Source organism: Panthera pardus, unplaced genomic scaffold (assembly GCF_024362965.1).
Source record: "Panthera pardus isolate Hobbes unplaced genomic scaffold, ASM2436296v1 HiC_scaffold_13, whole genome shotgun sequence".
NCBI classification, from domain to species: domain Eukaryota; kingdom Metazoa; phylum Chordata; class Mammalia; order Carnivora; family Felidae; genus Panthera; species Panthera pardus.
The window spans coordinates 156,071,059-156,087,586 of NW_026526688.1; the positions used below are offsets into that span (position 1 = coordinate 156,071,059).

The window sequence follows — 16,528 nt, forward strand, 5'->3', positions numbered from 1 at the left end:
GCATGTCTTAGGTATAAATAGTTATGTGTTTTGGTAATAAAATAATCTACCAAAATTAGCATTTACATTAAGTGTATGGAAACTACTTTTGGGGTATTTTGGTATTGCTTATAAAATGTGATCTCAACATCTTAATGTATACCATTTTCTGCTATTTTCTAGGATAAATTGCAATGTAGCCCTCCCTTCCTATTTTGATGTCTCTTAATTGATTTTTAAATGATTTCTGTACAGATGATATTTTTAATGCCTAAATAAATATCAATATATTTCCCCAAATAGCTTTTCAATCAATCTCATTTCAAATTTTTGCTTAAAATAATTTACATGAGGACTTGCCAGAACCCCATCTACAGGTTCACTTTTCTCTTTGTCAAATGTTGATTAAGTTCCATTCTTCCTTACTGTCTTATAAGCTGTTTCTGAGTCTGGTCAGCCGGTTTAATGCTTTATTATTGAAAGAGCTTTTACAGTCTTATCCAATCATGGAAATTTTCTAACCAACATCAGAAAACTCTGATGAATCACAGTGTTCATTTAACATACATATTTCACAATAGCCTCTTACTTTGGGCAGACTCTGGTTAACCTGTTTGGAATAGTTCAGAGTCATCATAATGAAAATCAAGCCATTCAATCAATCCACTTTAATGGAAGACCCATGTCATAGGGAAAAAGAGAAAAAGCACTGGTGAAGCTGTTAGAAATTATTTTTAGTGAATTATAAAATAGTTTTCTGCACATTTAAAAATAGAGAAGTGATGAATAAATAAAAAAAATAATAAACACAAGTTAAAAAAATACATATATTTATATTTTCTGTTCCAGGGAAAAAAAGTAGTAGTATTTGACATCTGTTAGTTGAAGGATATTAAAACCCACCCATGATAAAATAGATTTTGGCTTTATGTTTTATTTTCTATCAAATTTTCATTATTTCTTGCTTAAAATAAATACTAAATAGCCAATGTTTCAGATCTGAGTATTTGCTCTTGATCTCTGTACTGTATTGAGTCAAGGGGCTACATGATTAGAACTTGTTAAGATTTTCCTCTTCTATAAATTCTACTTTTAGGAATACTTTTATACTTAGATAGTTCTTAATATGTAAGAGCTCTGCACAAATGAATAACATATTCAGCTAATATATTTAAAACACAAAATGCTACATTATTTCCATGGCTGATCCTTTAAGTTTTCATGTTCCCAGCCTTGAAAAAGTTGTTACTGTATCTGTATAGCTGTATATCTGGAAAACCCTTTCCCTAAAATTCTCTGGCCATACAGAAATCCATCTAGGTGTTCTTCAAACTTAAAGCTTTATTGATTGTCTGGAACCTAAATGACCTTAATGGATTATCCTCCAATCATCTCTGTTTTTAAAAATTATATATATATATATATGATATATATATATATATTACATATATATATTACATATATATATCATATATATATATTACATATACATATATACATACATACATATACATATATATGTAATATATATATGTAATATATATGTAATATATATATGTAATATATATGTAATATATACATTTTATATTACATATATACATTACATATATATACATGTGTATATATTACACATATATATTACATATATATATATTACATATATATATACACACATATAAAACAAAAATAAATAATATATATACATATATAATTATATTTTTATATGTATACAATACAATATATAATTATTACATATAATATTTATATTATACATATAAATACAAGACATATTTAATATAAATATATTACATATAAATATATAATTTTATTTATTTATTTATTTATTTATTTATTTATTTATTTATTTATTTTTGAGAGAGCAAGAGACAGAGCGTGAGTGGGGCAAGGGCAGATATAGAGGGAGACACAGAATCTGAAGCAGTCTCCAGGCTCAGAGCTGTCATCACAGAGCTGGAGGCGGGGCTCGAACCTAGGAGATGCAAGATCATGACCTACACCAAGGTAGAACACTTAACTGATTGAGCCACTCACGCTCCCCAATTGTCTCTACTTCTAATTTGTTTTTCATTTCAATGTGATCATTCACATCCATATTTATTCCTTATTTATCTATTTTTTATGAACTTCTCCCAACATCTTGTGACTTCCAGGACCTTGTGCTATCTCCTTTCCTTCTCAGTTCTAATGGCCTGTGTCCTTCTGTAGGACATACTACATTCCCATGCATTTTAGACCACAGTAATCAATACCCAGGTACAAAGTGCTGTGAATGAAAATAAATTTTACTTTCTTCAGGTCTAAGCACAAGTACTTATGAGAATGTTTTTTATGTTATACTGTAGCTTCATGAAACACTTTGATGTCAACTATTTCTCAATTGGTTTTTAAGGTTCTATGTAATAATGGTATTATATTATGCCCAGTTTTTTTCTTTTTATTCTTTTTAATTAATTATTTATTTATTTTATTTATTTTTTTTTTCCAATATATGAAATTTATTGCCAAATTGGTTTCCATACAACACCCAGTGCTCATCCCAAAAGGTGCCCTCCTTAATACCCATCACCCACCGTCCTCGCCCTCCCACCCCCCATCAACCCTCAGTTTGTTCTCAGTTTTTAACAGTCTCTTATGCTTTGGCTCTCTCCCACTCTAAACTCTTTTTTTTCTTCCTTCCCCTCCCCCATGGGTTTCTGTTAAGTTTCTCAGGATCCACATAAGAGTGAAACCATATGGTATCTGTCTTTCTCTGTATGGCTTATTTCACTTAGCATCACACTCTCCAGTTCCATCCACGTTGCTACAAAGGGCCATATTTCATTCTTTCTCATTGCCATGTAGTACTCCATTGTGTATATAAACCACAATTTCTTTATCCATTCATCAGTTGATGGACATTTAGGCTCTTTCCATAATTTGGCTATTATTGAGAGTGCTGCTATAAACATTGGGGTACAAGTGCCCCTATGCATCAGTACTCCTGTACCCCTTGGGTAAATTCCTAGCAGTGCTATTGCTGGGTCATAGGGTAGGTCTATTTTTAATTTTCTGAGGAACCTCCACACTGCTTTCCAGAGCGGCTGCACCAATTTGCATTCCCACCAACAGTGCAAGAGGGTTCCCGTTTCTTCACATCCTCTCCAGCATCTATAGTCTCCTGATTTGTTCATTTTGGCCACTCTGACTGGCGTGAGGTGATATCTGAGTGTGGTTTTGATTTGTATTTCCCTGATGAGGAGCGACGTTGAGCATCTCTTCATGTGCCTGTTGGCCATCTGGATGTCTTCTTTAGAGAAGTGTCTATTCATGTTTTCTGCCCATTTCTTCACTGGGTTATTTGTTTTTTGGGTGTGGAGTTTGGTGAGCTCTTTATAGATTTTAGATACTAGCCCTTTGACAGATATGTTATTTACAAATATCTTTCCCCATTCCGTTGGTTGCCTTTTAGGTTTGTTGGCTGTTTCCTTTGCTGTGCAGAAGCTTTTTATCTTCATGAGGTCCCAGTAGTTCAGTTTTGCTTTTAATTCCCTTGCCTTTGGGGATGTGTCAAGTAAGAAATTGCTACGGCTGAGGTCAGAGAGGTCTTTTCCTGCTTTCTCCTCTAGGGTTTTGATGGTTTCCTGTCTCACATTCAGGTCCTTTATCCATTTTGAGTTTATTTTTGTGAATGGTGTGAGAAAGTGGTCTAGTTTCAACCTTCTGCATGTTGCTGTCCAGTTCCCCCAGAACCATTTGCTAAAGAGACTGTCTTTTTTCCATTGGATGTTCTTTCCTGCTTTGTCAAAGATGAGTTGGCCATACGTTTGTGGGTCTAGTTCTGGGGTTTCTATTCTATTCCATTGGTCTATGTGTCTGTTTTTGTTCCAATACCATGTTGTCTTGATGATGACAGCTTTGTATTGGAGGCTAAAGTCTGGGATTGTGATGTTTCCTGCTTTGGTCTTCTTCTTCAAAATTACTTTGGCTATTCGGGGCCTTTTGTGGTTCCATATGAATTTTAGGATTGCTTGTTCTAGTTTCGAGAAGAATGCTGGTGCAATTTCAATTGGGATTGCATTGAATGTGTAGATAGCTTTGGGTAGTATTGACATTTTGACAATATTTATTCTTCCAATCCATGAGCACGGAATGTTTTTCCATTTCTTTATATCTTCTTCAATTTCCTTCATAAGCTTTCTATAGTTTTCAGCATACAGATCTTTTATATCTTTGGTTAGATTTATTCCTAGGTATTTTATGCCTTTTGGTGCAATTGTGAATGGGATCAGTTTCTTTATTTGTCTTTCTGTTGCTTCATTATTAGTGTATAAGAATGCAACTGATTTCTGTACATTGATTTTGTATCCTGAGGTTTGCTGAATTCATGTATCAGTTCTAGCAGACTTTTGGTGGAGTCTATCGGATTTTCCATGCATAATATCATATCATCTGCAAAAAGTGAAAGCTTGACTTCATCTTTGCCAATTTTGATGCCTTTGATTTCCTTTTGTTGTCTGATTGCAGATGCTAGAACTTCCAACACTATGTTAAACAACAGCGGTGAGAGTGGACATCCCTGTCGTGTTCCTGATCTCAGGGAAAAAGCTCTCAGTTTTTCCCCATTGAGGATGATGTTAGCTGTGGGACTTTCATAAATGGCTTTTATGATCTTTCAGTATGTTCCTTCTATCCCGACTTTCTCGAGGGTTTTTATTAAGAAAGTGTGCTGAATTTTGTCAAATGCCTTTTCTGCATCGATTTACAGGATCATATGGTTCTTATCTTTTCTTTTATTCATGTGATGTATCACGTTGATTGATTTGCGAATGTTGAACCAGTCCTGCATCCCAGGAATGAATCCCACTTGATCATGGTGAATAATTCTTTTTATATGCTGTTGAATTCGATTTGCTAGTGTCTAATTGAGAATTTTTGCATCCATATTCATCAGGGATATTGGCCTATAGTTCTTATTTTTTAATGGGTCTGTGTCTGGTTTAGGAATCAAAGTAATACTGGCTTCATAGAATGAGTCTGGAAGTTTTTCTTCCCTTTCTATTCTTTGGAATAGCTTGAGAAGGATAGGTATTATTTCTGCTTTAATGTCAGGTAGAACTCCCCTGGGAAGCCATCTGGTCCTGGACTCTTATATGTTGGGAGGTTTTTGATAACTGATTCAATTTCTTCGCTGGTTATGGGTCTGTTCAAGCTTTCTATTTCCTCCCGATTGAGTTTTGGAAGTATGTGGGTGTTTAGGAATTTGTCCATTTCTTCCAGGTTGTCCAGTTTGTTGGCATATAATTTTTCATAGTATTCCCTGATAATTGCTTGTATCTCTGAGGGATTGGTGGTAATAATTCCATTTTCATTCATGATTTTATCTATTTGGGTCATCTCCCTTTTGTTTTTGAGAAGCGTGGCTAGAGGTATATCAATTTTGTTTATTTTTTCAAAAAACCAACTCTTGGTTTCATGATCTGCTCTACAGTTTTTTTAGATTCTATATTGTTTATTTCTGCTCTGGTCTTTATTATTTCTCTTCTTCTGCTTGGTTTAGGCTGCCTTTGCTGTTCTGCTTCTATTTCCTTTAGGTGTGCTGTTAGATTTTGTATTTGGGATTTTTCTTGTTTCTTGAGATAGGCCTGGATTGCAATGTATTTTCCTCTCAGGACTGCCTTCACTGCATCCCAAAGCGTATAGATTGTTGTATTTTCATTTTCGTTTGTTTCCATATGTTTTTTAATTTCTTCTCTAATTGCCTGGTTGACCCACTCATTCTTTAGTAAGGTGTTCTTTAACCTCCATGCTTTTGGAGGTTTTCCAGACTTTTTCCTGTGGCTGATTTCAAGCTTCATAGCATTGTGGTCCGAAAGTATGCATGGTATGATTTCAATTCTTGTATACTTATGAAGGGCTGTTTTGTGACCCAGTATGTGATGTATCTTGGAGAATGTTCCATGTGCACTCGAGAAGAAAGTATATTCTGTTGCTTTGGAATGCAGAGTTCTAAATATATCTGTCAACTCCATCTGATCTAATGTATCATTCAGGGCCCTTGTTTCTTTATTGACCATGTGTCTAGATGATCTATCCATTTCTGTAAGTGGAGTGTTAAAGTCCCCTGCAATTACCACATTCTTATCATAAGGTTGCTTATGTTTGTGAGTAATTGTTTTATATATTTGGGGGCTCCGGTATTCGGTGCATAGACATTTATAATTGTTAGCTCTTCCTGATGGATAGACCCTGTGATTATTATATAATGCCCTTCTTCATCTCTTGTTACAGCCTTTAATTTAAAGTCTAGTTTGTCTGATATAAGTATGGCTACTCCAGCTTTCTTTTGACTTCCAGTGGCATGATAAATAGTTCTCCATCCCCTCACTTTCAATCTGAAGGTGTCCTCAGGTCTAAAATGAGTCTCTTGTAGACAGCGAATAGATGGGTCTTGTTTTTTTATCCATTCTGATACCCTATGTCTTTTGGTTGGAGTATTTAGTCCATTTACATTCAGTGTTATTATAGAAAGATATGGGTTTAGAGTCATTGTGATGTCTGTATGTTTTATGCTTGTAGTGATGTCTCTGGTACTTTGTCCCACAGGATCCCCCTTAGGATCTCTTGTAGGGTTGGTTTAGTGGTGACAAATTCCTTCCGTTTTTGTTTTTGTGGGAAGACCTTTATCTCTCCTTCTATTCTAAATGACAGACTTGCTGGATAAAGGATTCTCGGCTGCATATTTTTCCTGTTCATCACATTGAAGATCTCCTGCCATTCCTTTCTAGCCTGCCAAGTTTCAGAAGAGAGATCGGTCACGAGTCTTATAGGTCTCCCTTTATATGTTAGTGCATGTTTATCCCTCGCTGCTTCAGAATTTTCTCTTTATTATTGTATTTTTCCAGTTTCACTATGATATGTCGTTCAGAAGATCGATTTAAGTTATGTCTGAAGGGAGTTCTCTGTGCCTCTTGGATTTCAATGCCTTTTTCCTTCCCCAGATCTGGGAAGTTCTCAGCTATTATTTCTTCAAGTACACCTTCAGCACCTTTCCCTCTCTCTTCCTCCTCTGGAATACCAATTATTCATTCATAGATTATTTCTCTTTAGCGCATCACTTAGTTCTCTAATTTTCCCCTCATACTCCTGGATTTTTTTATATCTCTTTTTCTCAGCTTCTTCTTTTTCCATAATTTTATCTTCTAGTTCACCTATTCTCTCCTCTGCCTCTTCAATCCGAGCCATGGTCGTTTCCATTTTATTTTGCAGCTCGTTTATCGCATTTTTTAGGTCCTCCTGACTATTCCTTAGTCCCTTGATCTGTAGCAATAGATTCTCTGCTGTCCTTTATACTGTTTTCAAGCTCAGCGATTAATTTCATGACTACTATTCTAAATTCACTTTCTGTTATATTGTTTAAATCGTTTTTGAACAGTTCGTTAGCTGTTGTTAGTTCCTAGAGATTCTTTGAGGGGAATTCTTCCATTTGGTCATTTTGGATAGTTCCTGGAGTGGTGCGTAACTGCAGGGCACTTCCCCTGTGCTGTCTTGAATAACTTGTGTTGGTGGGAGGGGCCGCAGTCAGACCTGAAGTCTGCTCCCAGCCCACCCGTGGGACCACAGTCAGACTGGTGTGTGCCTTCTCTTTCCCTCTTCTAGGGGCAGGATTCACTGTGAGGTGGCGTGGTCCGTCTGGGCTACTTGCACACTGCCAGGCTTGTGGTGCTGGGGATCTAGTCTATTAGCTGGGGTGGATCGACAAGGTTCACAGGGCGGGAGGGTCAGGGTCAGCTCGCTTCTCCTTCAGTGATCCACTTCAGGAGGGGCCCTGCAGCAGCGGGGGGGAGTCAGACCCGCTGCTGGAGGGATGCATCCGCAGAAGCACAGCTTTGGGTGTTTGCTGGGTGCAAGCAAGTTCCCTGGCAGGAACTGGTTCCCTTTGGGATTTTGGCTGGGGGATGGGCAAGGGATATGGCGCTGGCGAGCGCCTTTGTTCCCAGCCAAACTGAAGTCTGTTGTCCTGGGGCTCAGCAACTCTCCCTCCTGTTGTCCTCCAGCCCTCCTGCTCTCCGAGCAGAGCTGTTAGCTTCTAACCTTCCAGATGTTAAGTCCCACTCACTGTCCAAACACACTCTGTCTGGCCACTCTGCTTTTGCAAGCCAGACTCGGGGTCTCCACTTGGCCGGCGGGCCACCCCTACACCCTGGCTCCCTCCCGCCAGTCCATGTAGCGTGCACAGACTTGCTGCCCTTCCTACCCTCTTCCGTGGGCCTCTAGTCTGTGCTTGGCTCTGGAGACTCTGTTCTCACGCCCATAATTTTAGAGAAGAAAGTGGATACCTAGAGAATTTATATCACTTGACCAATGTCACTGAGCTGATATCCAATGAATGGGATAACTAACTAACTCTACTAACTCTAAGCCAAAGCTTTTTTTGAATATTGCATCAGGGCAATATTCTAATCAGAAATTATTCTTGCAATATTCTTAGTATCAATACTTACGGATATTATCTCTGAGTTTCCCTAAATCTACAATCTAGGCATGTACTTTTCAGGATGTGCTTCCATGTATAAAACTTTATGATCCTAGGCAGAGGTTGAGGGAGAGATTTTATTCCATGGAAGTCAAAAGATATTTATTAAGTGACTTCTCTCTTTGGTGTTGTGAGGGATTTAAGATAACTAAAATACTAAAATCATACATAGAGTTAGAAAAGAGGAGAGAACTGGGACAGCATCCATAAATGTGACATTATACCTGCTAAATATGTGATCAGTGATTAAATGAGTGGAAAAGATAAGAAGTACTTTAGAAACAATTATAGGTATAATTTACTGAACACTTGTTATGTCTATATTTAAGACACTGTATGCAAACACACCTATACACACTTATATACATATGAAGTTAAACCAGTCTTCACAAAATGATGTGAATTTGACGTATTATCCAATGCCTAAGGAATTTGAATATACAAAAAAATCAAGAAATGTGTCCAAAGTCACAATATAGTAAGAGATAAACATTTAGTTCCTACTCTATCTGCTACCAAAGGCAACCATGTTTTAATGCCTCAATAATGGGGGAAACTACCATTAAACAGCAAGTTTAGGAAAACTTTCCTGAAGTGGGTCAAATGTGTGTTGGGCTTTCAGCATTAGTAAGATTTGGATATGTGAGGAGATAGGAGAGACGTTATTAAGATTTGGAACAATAGCAAGCACAATGCACTTAAAGGAATGGAAATCTTTAGAAGAAATTTAAAGTGCAGTGAGAATATCAGTTTGGTTGGAATTATGGTGACATGTTGGGTACTAAAGCAGATACAAACAGGAAGGCAAGCACATTGTTCAGTACTTATAATATTTAGATTTCTAGGTGGGAAACCAAGAAGAGTAATGTAAGTAGCCATTGAAAATTACTAATAACAATAACTTTAAAGGTATTTATAATTTTAAATGTTTATTTATTTTGATAGAAATTTGATAGAAAGCAAGCAGGGGATGGGAAAAGAGAGAGTGAGAGTGAGAGAGACTTCCAAGCAGGCTTCACACTGTCAGGGCAGAGCCCAAACCTAGGTTCTATCTCATGAACAGTGAGATCATGACCTGAGCCAAAATCAAAAGTCTGATGCTTGATGACTGAGCCACCAGGTGCCCCTATTTATGATATTTGAATTGTTTATGCCAATTTTAGGTTCACAGAAAAATTGAGAGGAAGATACAGAGATTTTGCAGATACCTCCTGCCTCCATCCAACATCCCTCCTGTATTTCCAACATCCCCCCACCAAAGTGGTACGTTTGTTACAAGTGATGAACCTACATTGATAAATCATAATCACACAAAGTCCATAGTGTATCTTAGGGTTTACTCTTGGTGTTTTACATTCTGTGGGTTTGAACAAATATATTATGAGACATATCTATCATTATAATAACATACAGCTATATTCACTACCTAAAAATCTTCTCTGCTCTGACTATTCATCCCTTCTCCCCACTTCACCACTGAGTAATTTTAATAAAGAATATCTTGAAACTTGTATTTTAGGAGATTAATCTCATGTTGATATTCTCTAGGAATGTGAGGTAACATATAATACGACCATTATTTTTCTTAGCTATAATTTGGAATAATTTATTCATGCAGTGAATATAAAAGAAGGGTGCTACGAAAAAATTAGAAGAAATCAAACCTCAGGATGCCTGGGTGGCTTAGTCAGTTGAGCATCCTATTTGGCTCAGGTCATGATCTCAAGTTTTGTGAGATTGAGTCCCGTATCTGGCTCACTGCTGTCAACACAGAGCCCACTTTAGATCCTCTGTGTCCCTCACTCTCTGCCCCTGCCCTACTTGCACTCTCTTTTTCAAAAATAAAATAAAATTAAAAAAAAAAAGAAGTCAAACTTCAATCTTTGAAAAGAGAGAATGGGGCATGAAAAAAATACTAGTTTTCAGTGTAGGAAAAAATGTGATCCAATTCATTCTACTTTTCTAAGTATCAATGAAGACTGAGACATTGTATCAAGTATTAGTTTAATCCTGTCCCAACAGATAGATAAAAGAATTGAGAGAAAAAGGACATTTTAGACAGATATGAGTTTGGTGTTATGGTATAAAGAAGTATTAGGAATCATTTAATTTCAATGTTTGCGTGAAATTGGAGATAGAGGTCAATATTTGAAAATTTGAAAATAGTCTTATTGGGGCACCAGGGTGGCTCAGTCAGTTAGGTGTCTGACTTCAGGTCAGGTCATGATCTCATGGTCCGTGAGTTCAAGCCCCATGTCAGGCTTTGTGTTGACAGCTCAGAGCCCAGAGCTGCTTTGGATTCTATATCTACCTCTCTCTCTGCCCATCCCCCACTTATACTGTCTTTCTCTCTCTCTTTCAAAAATGAATGTTAAAAAAAATTAAAAAAAAAGAAAATAGTCTTATTAAGGGTCAGAGTATAGAGTTTAAAGAAGTGATGTCAATACTTTTCACCTTGAAGAATATATTCTTAAAGAGAAGAAAAAGGAACCAGTGAGAAAGATAAAGACCAATGAATAAAACAAAACCATGAGTGTTGCATTTTCATAGAGGAAAGAGACTTTATAAATTATGGAAAATATCACACTAAAAATTCATTTAAGAACTTTGGTAAATCAAAGCCTCATATATGTCACATATATATATATATATATATATATATATATTTTTTTTTTTTTTTTATTTTGTCTTTTGGCTTAAAGAAATTTTGTTGTGGTTTTTGTTTGCCTTTCAAGTACATATTTTCCCTCTATAAACTGTAGCCTTCAAAGGAAAGTTCAGATTCCTGTTTAAGATTTCTTTCAAGAGTTTTTCTATAGTGCTCTTACAAAACAAACAAACAAACAAAAAAGAATACTTTGCTGTTTAAGCAAGGAAAAATTGAAACAGCAAAGGAATGGATCTTTTACAAAAAATTAAATTCTCTAAAACAGTTTGTTATGAAAATAATATCTTCTTTTTCTTTATACAAGGGATTGTTAAAAAATGTATGCAACTTCTAATCTCTCAGCACTGAAACCATAAAAAACTTTGATACCATGGATGAATTGCACAGCTCTTGTTAATTATAGTAATCCATGTTAGATAGCAGAACCAACTTTCTTAAAACATTTAAAACACTATTGCCTAAAAGAAGTCTTATTGTTTTGAGTCTTCTTAATTTTTATGTATAATCACTTACATTATGCTAAGAATATATCCAAAGTTTACAAAGTAGATAATAATCACAAAATTGATTTGGGACACACCTTCTCTTCAGAAGTTTATAGATGATGGTTCTAAAATATGAGTACATTTTCATAGGATGACAGATGTAAAATTGAATTCTGTGATGTCAAGTCCATCAAAACATTTCCAAGGCCAGACTGTCTTCTTGGAAATTGGTATGCACATTTCACATTGCTTTACATACTTTAATTGTATTTGACTTAATTTCCTTAAAAATTGTCAAGAATGCTGCCCTAGTCTTGACAATATAACTCATAGAAAGGTCCCATTCCACTGATGAGTAGCTGCCTAGAAAATTTTGACAATTCTAGGTTACATATACTTTTTTGAAATTTCATGTTACATTCAGTAATGTTTTTTATCCTCTGTTTTAACAGCCTCCTTTCAGAACAGTTTAAAAATATAAGAAGACAAACCAAATATATACCTCCTACTGTTCAGGTACCACAATAATGGCAAAGTTGCAGAAGCATGGGAGATGCTGAATCACCAGGAAGTCCAAAATTGGTATTTTATTGGCTTAAAATTAAGGCAGTTCAGTGTAACAACTTGGTATAATACATAGAACACAGAGAGTTTTTAGTAGGACTCTGTCTTTAGTTAGTAAAACTACATCTCTTTCTTAAATCACATGATTACTGTGTGAATTAAATATGCAATTAAATATCAAGATCAGATGACTAGTATGTGTGTTTAAATCATAAAATTATTTGCAAATAATAGCACAGATATATGGACTACATTTAGAGATAGTAATGCTAAAAGTGGGGGAGGTTGAGGACTTAAAACACACTGACAGGTTACTTTGGATAACCAACTCCTACAAATTCATGGGCGATTAAAATTGAGAAACTCAAGTGACCACAGAGAAACATTTTTGTAATTCTGGAAATGATAGTGGGCGAATCGAAGGTTGTTGTGTATCTGACGGTTTTCTATAGAAAAATCTAGACACACAAAAAGAAATACCATGGGATATCTGGGGAATATGGTGGAGTAGAAGTTTTCTAAGCTGACCTCATCCCATGGATACAACTAGACAGTTCAAATAACCCTGAAAATAACCCAAACACTGGCAGAACAGATTGTCCATAGCCAAATGTAAAGAAGCCACATCAAAAAGGGTAGGAAGGATAAAGACATGGTTGGGAACTAAATGACCCACAGGACTATCCCAGTAGCTAGGGATGTTTTCAGCACAAAAAGAGAAAAGAAAGAGTCCTTCACACCAGGCACCCCAGGCACAGGGAACCCCACAGGAATATGGATATCCATAACATTTAGCTTTGAAAATCAGAGGGGCATTATTTTGCAAGTTTTTACAAGCAGCAGTCTTAACACCTGGAACTTTATTTTTTTTATTTTTTTAAATTTTTTTAATGTTTATTTATTTTTGAGACAGAGAGAGAGACAGAGCATGAACGGGAGAGGATCAGAGAGAGGGAGACACAGAATCTGAAACAGGCTCCAGGCTCTGAGCTGTCAGCACAGAGGCCGACGCAGGGCAAGAACTCATGGACCCTGAGATCATGACCTGAGCCAAAGTCAGCTGCTTAACCAACTGAGCCACCCAGGTGCCCCAACACCTGGAACTTTAAAAAGCAGCAGACTTGGCTCTAGGAGAGCTGGGAGAAAAACGGAGAAAACTGAGTCTGCACCCTTAAAGAGACAAAACAACAATCAGCTCCAAAGAAATACAACATAGAAAGTTGGGAAAACATCTGGGGTATTTGGGAAGACGCATTGTTTAGTAATCTCAAAGCATATGCTGGTGGGGCAGGGATCATTGGGAGACTTATCCAGGAACAAAGAAACTGGCAGACCCCATTTCCCTTCTCTGCCTGACAGCCTAGACATACAGACATCTGCAGCAACCAAGACAGCACACATTATCCACATAGCTGACTAACAGCATCCCATTCCCAAGCTTCTATGGATCTGTCCCCTCCAACCCATATGGCTTTAGCAGGAGTTTTGACTGGGTGCAAGTTCCCTCCTATAGTGGGCCAGTGTGGAACTTGCTGTCACTGCATAACTATAGACCCACTCTCTCCAACCCTGCCACAGGAGTGTTCTAAAGTGACTATAGGTCTTCTCCCACAGCAGATCTGCTCTAATCTTGCTAACACTGCACTCCATCTTTGCACTTTCTTGCAGACCTGCCCCTTCCAGTACACTCTTGGCAAGAGTACATCCAAAGCAGTGACACAAGCCTGGCAGTGGACAAGAATCCCTGATAGGGGTCAGCACCACCATGAGCTGCTTCCTGCCCCAGGGAGAGGGGAAGATAATCAAAAACACCAGTCTCACTTCAGCCCAGAAGTGGGCTGGAGGAAGACAGCTGGTCTGACTGCAGGCCTCACCCACCAAAGAAAACTTCTCAGAGCACAACACAGATAAAGCATCCTACAGTTTGGTGCTACTGCAGTTCTGGCAAATGCCCAGTCTGTCTCAACACAAATCCAAGGAAGCCCTAGATTAGCCCACTAACAACACAGGGAACAAACCCTGCATACAATATGTAAAGAAAGCCATTTTAGGTTAATGGACTGAAGGCAAACACAACTCAGATATAACAGTAGGGCACATGCAACACACAAGAGATAGCCCTGAAGTGCCAGGTTCTGGTGAACAGGAGAAATCATACTGCAGGGCACTACAGGTCCTCTTTTGCATAAGGCCACTACTTTCAAGAGCAGGAGATATAGGTTATTTTCCTAACAATAGAAACAGACAGAGTAAGACAAAATGAGGATACAGAAGAACATGTCCTAAATGAAAGAACAGGACAAAATCAAGACAAGAGAGCTAGTATATAGCTATGTAATATGCCTGACATAGAAAGTAATGGTAATAAAGATACTCCCTGGAGTTGGGAAAAGAGTGCACAACATCAGTGAGGCGCTTAACAAAGATAGGAAATATAAAAAAGGAACCAGGGATGAAGAAATCGATAACAGAAATAAAAAATACACTAGATCAAATATACAATAGACTAAAGGAAGCAAAAGAACGTATCAGTGACCTGAGGGACAGAATAATAGAAACCAATCAAGCCGGATAGGAAAGAGAGAAACAAAATAAAAATGATAATAGATGTAGGGAACAACATTGACATCATCAAGGGTAATAACATTCCCATTGTAGGGATGTGAGAAGAAGAGAGAAAAGGAGGTAAAAAAATGTACTTGAAAAAATAATAGTTACTCCCCAAATCTGGAAAAGAAAGTAGAAATCCAGATCCAGGACATACAGAGAGCCCCTAACAAATCAACCCAAGGAAGTCCACACAAAACATATAGTAATTAAAATGCAAAAGGTAATGATAAAGATAATTTTAAAACCAGCAAGAGAAAAGAAAAAAAAATTATATACAGAGGAAATTCCATAAAGCTATCAGATGATTTTCCAGCAGAAACTTTACAGGATAGAGGGGAGTGGCAAATATATTCAAAGTGCTGAAAGAAAAAAACAAACAAACAAACAAACAAACAAACCCAACTTGCAGCCAAGAATACTCTATCCAGCAAAGCTATCATTCAGAATAGGAGTTTCCCAGACAAAGTTAAAGCAATTAATGACCACTAAACCATCCCTACAAGAAATGTTAATGGGAATTTTTCGAGTGCAAAGAAAAGACCACAAGTAGGAGTAAGAAAAGTAGGACGCACAAAATCAGTAAAATAAATATATCTATAAAAATTAGGCAAAGGATCCACAAAATAAAAGGATGCAAAGGATAAAGATCTGAGATGATATAATAGGTTATTCATCCTTAAAAAATGAAATTTTGCCATTTATGACATGGATAGAGTTATAGAGTATTGTGCTAAGTGAAATAAGTCAGTCAGAGAAAGACAAATATCATATGATTTCACTTATATGTGGAGTTTAAGAAACAAAACAAATAAACAAAGAAAAAAGGGAGAGAGAGAAGCAAACCAAGAAACAGATCTTTAACTGTAGAGAAAAAACTGATGGTTATCAGCGGGGAGGAGACTAAGGAGATGGGTCAAATCGGTTATGGGGATTAAGGAGTACACTTACTGTGATGAGAACTACGTATTGTATGGAAGGTTTGAATCACTATATCATATACCTGAAACTAATATTACACTGTATGTTAACTAACTGGAATTTAAATAACGACCTAAAAAACAAGGTAACAGTGGCTTTGAATGATACATTGGACCAGATGGATCTAACAGTATATTCAGAAAATTCCAGCCTAAAACAGAAGAATACACATTATTTTTCAAGTGCATGTGAACATTCTCCAGAATGGAACACATATTAAGTCACAAAACAGGCCTCCACAAATTAAAAAAAGACTGAAGTCATACCATGCATCTGTTCCAATCACAATGCAATGAAACTAGTGTGCTAATTTCAGCAGCATATATACTAAAATTGGAACAATACACAGAAGATTAGCATGACTCCTACAAGAGTGATGACACAATGCTATGAAATTAGAAATCAACTACAAGAAAAAATCTGGAAAGAAAAATGTATATTTGGAGGTTAAATAACATGCTACTAAATAGTTAATGGGTCAATAAAGAAATCAAAGAGAAAACTAAAAAATATATGAAGAATGAAAATGAAAATACAATGGTCCAACATTTTTCAGATGCAGCAAAATTTGATCTGAGAGGGAAGATAACAGCAATGCAGGCCTACCTTAAGAAGCAAGAAAAAAAGTCTCAAATAAATATCCTAACCTTATGCCTAAAGGAGCTAGCAAAAGAAGAGCAAAGAACCCTCCAGACCAATAGAAGGAAGGAA

At 36.6% G+C, this 16,528-nt stretch overlaps 1 non-coding gene across 1 annotated transcript; it reads left to right on the forward strand.

Moving 5' to 3' along the window:
- The first annotated feature begins 16,120 nt into the window (after window positions 1-16,120).
- LOC128776791 (U6 spliceosomal RNA) lies at window positions 16,121-16,228 on the forward strand. Its single transcript, XR_008421961.1, has one exon. It is a non-coding gene; the product is annotated as a U6 spliceosomal RNA (small nuclear RNA).
- The last annotated feature ends 300 nt before the right edge of the window (window positions 16,229-16,528 follow it).